Source organism: Triticum dicoccoides, chromosome 2A (genome assembly GCF_002162155.2).
Source record: "Triticum dicoccoides isolate Atlit2015 ecotype Zavitan chromosome 2A, WEW_v2.0, whole genome shotgun sequence".
Taxonomy (NCBI): Eukaryota; Viridiplantae; Streptophyta; class Magnoliopsida; order Poales; family Poaceae; genus Triticum; species Triticum dicoccoides.
The window spans coordinates 440,087,854-440,093,525 of record NC_041382.1 but is presented as its reverse complement, the minus strand read 5'-3'; positions in this window follow the sequence as shown (position 1 = coordinate 440,093,525).

Sequence of the window (5,672 nt, the reverse complement as noted above, 5' to 3'; positions counted from 1 at the left end):
CCTGGCGGCGGGGCGGACGACGGCGCATGGCGGAGGATCGGGCGGCGCTCGACGTGCGTTCCGGGCGGCGGTCAGTGGCTCGCAGCGTGGCTGCCGGAGCGGTTGTCGGCGATGCTCCGGCGAGCAAGGCTGTGGAGGAAAGGACGTCGGCGCTCGGGCGGATCGGGCACCGGCGCGGCCCGGTTCGGCCAGGGGGCGGGCCGGCGATGGGACCCACGGTCCGGGTGGCGTGGAGGAGAGAGATGGCCAGCAGGAGACGTGGCGGCATATGATTGGTCCGGCGCGGCGGCTGGACATGTCCGGCGGCGGGGAAATTGTCCGACGGCGCGAGGGAGCTAGGTTAGGGTTGGATCTGATCCGGAAATTTCGGGGAGGGGTGCTCTTATATAGGTAGGAGGAGCTAGGACGCTCAGAATGAGGTGCGGTTTTCGGCCACGCGATCGTGATCGAACGCTCTAGATGATGGAGGAGGTTTAGGTGGGTTTTGGGCCAAAATGGAAGGGTGTTGGGCTGCAACACACACGATGCCTTTTCGGTTCCTCGGTTAACCGTTGGAGTATCAAACGAAGTCCAAATGGCACGAAACTTGATAGGCGGTCTACCGGTAGTAAACCAAGGCCGCTTGGCAAGTCTCGGTCCAATACGAAAATGTTTAACCCCCACACATGAAAAGAAGGTAGAAAGGACCACCGGAGGAGATAGGAGCGCCGGAATGCAAAACGGACAATGGGGAAAATGCTCAGATGCATGAGACGAACACGTATGCAAATGAAATGCACATGATGACATGATATGCAATGCATGAAACACAAGCAATGACAAGGCAACAACAGCGAATAACTGGAGGACACCTGGCACATCGGTCTCGGGGCGATACAACACTCCACCACTATGAGAGGATCTCGTCCCGAGATCTAGAATGGCACCAGAGGGAAAAACAGAAGAGAAAGCGAAGAGGTAAAACTAAGTTGCTTCTTTGACCAATGAGTGAAACCAAGGAACCTTGAGAGGTTGAACAAATTTGAAAGAAAGAATACAACTAAGATGAATAAAGTTGAAAACCTCCATTAGAAAAGAGGAACAAGGAACATCACGAGAACCCTGTAGCTTGAAAGACATAAGAGAAAGGTTGCAAAGTACAAGAAGTACATGCAATCACTCCGGTTAAAACGAGATGTACAAGGAATGATAAAGTGAAAAGAACTTGAGCAAAAGGGCACAACACTCCGGTTAAATGGATAGGCATGAAAAGAACATGATCTTGACAAAATGAGATGATGGGTTGAAAAGAGCAACGTCATAATGCCTCCGGAACAAAAGAAAGAATGGAATGGAATGAACGAAGGGAAACAAGATCTTGAGGGAGCACTCTTACAACAAATGCTAGAACGGAGTTGTAGGAAAACCAACAACAAAAAGAATAAACTTGATACGGTCTTATGGAATATATCTCAAATATATTAGGTGACAACCTGCCACTCACGGAAAAGAATTGGATTGATAAGAACAAAGAGACGAGAAACTTATTTCACCGGGAGGATAAACGAAGAACTTGGATCAATGATAAATACCATAAGAGCGACAATCCTTAAAGGAAAGCTTTATGTGAAATATATCCCAAGATAAATCCAAAGAAGAGATTGATGGATTTAAAATATCTCATACTTGATAACTTGTGAATCATGAAACACGAAGGAAATTTACAAGAATGACATAACACCACCTCCGATGATACGGTAGAAAGGATTGCACTTCGGAATGCAAGAAGAGGAATATTTGAACTCCTCTGAAAAGAATGTCGATGAAAACTTCGAGAAGGAATTAAATCCTTGATGAACCATCATGTAGAACCTTCATGAAGAACTCCAGTAACAAAAGAATGATCAAACAAAAGGAAAAAGACGTTGAAAACACAAGGTGAATCCTTGTAATGATTAGATGGATCTTCGCGATGAAATAATTGAGAAAAACTTGGAACTCCGGGGAAAGAAAGATGAAACAATTGAAACCGAGAATTTTGATGAGGCTCCGGAATAAGGAATTGAATTCCCTCAAGGAAACAAGAATAAGAATTACATTATGCTTCTCCTTCACCAATTAAATTGATGACAAACAATGGATTTGGCACACTACTTATTCTCATAGAAAGGATTAAGATAGATATAGCACAAACTTGAGAAGGTCTTCAATGAACCACCGGTACAATTGAAAACAACGAATACATAGATATGATACACGAAGGAAGAAGAATCTTGAACGAACCACCATAAGAATTGAAAAAGAACAAATCAAACATAAAGAAACACCGGAAGAACTATAAAATGAACGAAAATGCTTGAGAGCATTTAGATACATGAGAACGAAGAGATCACGAGCCGATTAAAGATCACTTGAACGAAGCACCGGTGAGATAGGAGACTGATAACTGACAGCTGAGAATGAATAAACCTGAATTGATGGACTCCGGATAACAAACTGAGAAGACTCTTGAATTGCTCCGGATAGGTGAAAAAAATTCTCACGATCAAAAAAATTACGAGAGGATGGCAACAAGCTAGAATCACGAATGTTGAAGAGAATGGATAAGATATGGAGGAAAATTCTTCTTCGGTCTTCAAAATCTGAGAAATACGACGAGAAACACCACCTTGAATTATTTAGGCACTCCGGAAGAATCAAAAGCGAAGAGATTGAGCCAACGATGAAAAGAGTTGGAAAGATCTTGGAGAAGGGCATTTGACATGATAACTCATTCTTACGTCAAACTTTGAAATGAATTTGAGATTAACTCCGGGAGAATAAGAAGAGTCAGGTAAGATCCTGGAAACAGACTTGTGGGTTAGGGCCCACTCAAAAGAAACTCCGTTGAAAAGATTTAAAAGAGAGGTTGCACCGGTTGAAAACAAAGGGCTTGAATGAGATAACAACCTCGAAATAGGTTGAATGGATCTTGAATGGAAAGATGAGCCTTTCGAGATATCTTCAGCACTCCCGAACAAATGAATAGGGAGAAGTGAATTTTTATTAGGTGCACCGGTATGATAAAACTTCTGAAACAAGGAAAAAGGATATGATCAACACCAAAAGCTTGAACTGAATCCACCGGAGAAGAAAACGAGTGAAGAGTGACGAACTTGAAGCTCCGTTAGAATCTTCATGAGAAACACCGGATAAGGATATTGACAGAAAATGAATGGAGAGACTTCTCATCAGTGAGATGATACTTGATTAAGAAATCTGAGTCCTTGAAGAAAAAGGGTGGGTGGGCGGGAAAACAAAGGCAACTTGGGGACGGATGAAACAAACAACGTTGATGAAAAACTGAGATTGGATTTTGTGGATGTTGAAATGATCGGATCCACTTGAAGAGAAGCACACCGGTTGACAAGAAATTGAAATGACAAAGTCGATGATCGAGAGGGATTAGTATTCACATCGAAGTATGAGAACACCATTTGGGGGAAGGTGTGGAATCCACATTTGACATTGAAGCAACTTGAATACCACAACTCAAAACAAAACAAAGGATTGGCTTGCGGAATAAGCCGGAACAAACATATGATAGAGATTTCATCTGAAGTTTTCGTGGTGGGGCCTACACGGGCTCGATCGTACAACACCATCATGTACAAGGCAGTGCACATGACATACGAAGCGTCCCCAAGTCGGCATAGCCAAGGACTCTTTAAGACACAACGAGACCACTGTAAAACCAACCGTGAATAGGCAGACCACTAGACGTCGAACCCCAATTTCATATCATACATCTGACGGATGGATATCCTTACTTGAATTCCCACTTATAAACTCCCGAAATTTTCCGGTTATGCAATCAGGTGTTGGGGATACAGGGGAAGCATAATATCTCACCCAAACTAGCAAATCCTACATCCAGCTGTATCCATCCTTCAACACATAACCAAGAAACCTTCGGAAATCATCTACCTCAACCTTCGAAAAGCATCCGTTATACGAGTTATGGCAATACTCCCGAACTCCCGCCCCAGTACTGGGTGGCATCGAGGTTATCTCAGCAACAACTGCATAAAAGAGATTTCCAATGTCGGCGAAACTAAACTCAGGTATTCCAGAACTGCAACGATAAAATTGTGACGACAACACCTCGGAGCTCAACTCCCCGGGACACTGCCACAACCCCTAAATGTCAGGAGGCACCAAGAACAATGTTCTCGTCACAAAACCATCGGAACGATTCCAAGATACCCGCGTGATCCTAAAAATTTTTTTAGTGAAATTTGAGAAGAGAAGAGTCAAAACTCTATGTCAGGATGCCTTACCAGAGCGATGAAGGGACTAGGGAGTAAAAAGAATTCCTAACCTCTCCGATATATGTAATCCTAAATGACTCAAAACATTTTTCTAGACTCAATTCGTCAGCTAATTCGATCAAGCAGTGGGGGCTCCTAAGGTCGGGGAAGGCTCTGATTACCAACTTGTAACGCCCTCGATGCGGCTATATCTCCCACGTGTCGAAGCACGACTTAGAGGCATAACCGCATTGAAAGCAATGTCGCAAGTGAGGTAATCTTCACACAACCCATGTAATACATAAGGGAAAGAGATACATAGTTGGCTTACAATCGCCACTTCACACAATTACATGAATACAGCATTACAACATCCAAAACAATCAAGGTCCGACTACGGAACCAAAATAAAAGAAGAACCCCAAATGCGACAAGGTCCCCGATCGACCCCAACTGGGCTCCACTACTGCTCAACTAGAACGAGACAACACAAAGGACAAGATCTTCATCGAGCTCCTCCTGAGCTTGGTTGCGTCATCTGCATGGACTCATCGGCACCTGCAAGCTGGTTTTGGAAGTAATCTGTGAGCCACGGGGACTCAGCAATCTCGCACCCTCGCGATCAAGACTATTTAAGCTTATGGGTAAGGTAAAGGTATGAGGTGGAGCTGCAGCAAGCGACTAGCATATATGGTGGCTACCATACGCAAATGAGAGCGAGAAGAGAAAGCAAAGCACGGTCGAACAACTATGATCAAGAAGTGATCCTAGAACAACCTACGTCAAGCATAACTCCAACACCGTGTTCACTTCCCGGACTCCGCCGAAAAGAGACCATCACGGTAACACACGCGGTTGATGCATTTTAATTAAGGTCAACTTCAGGTTTTCTACAACCGAACGTTAACAAATTCCCATCTTCCCATAACCGCGGGCACGGATTTCGAAATTTCAAAACCCTGCAGGGGAGTCCCAACTTAGCCCATGACAAGCTCTCACGGTCAACGAAGGATATTCCTTCTAGCGGGAAGACCCGATCAGACTCGGAATCCCGGTTACAAGACATTTCGACAATGATAAAACAAGACCAGCAAAGCCACCCGAATGTGCCGACAAATCCTGATAGGAGATGCACATATCTCTTTCTCAGGGCACACCGGATTGTCCAAACTTCCGGTAGGCCAGCCCAGAGTTGCCCCTGGTGTCCACCGGCGGCTGACAAGGTGGACCAACACTCAGAGGAGCACTGGCCCAGGGGTTTAAATAAAGATGACCCTTGAGCCAGCCAACTCAAGGGAAAGAAAAGGCTAAGTGGCGAATGGTAAAACCAATGTTGGGCCTTGCTGGAGGAGTTTTATTCAAGGCAAACTGTCAAGGGGTTTCCATTATACCCAACCGCGTACG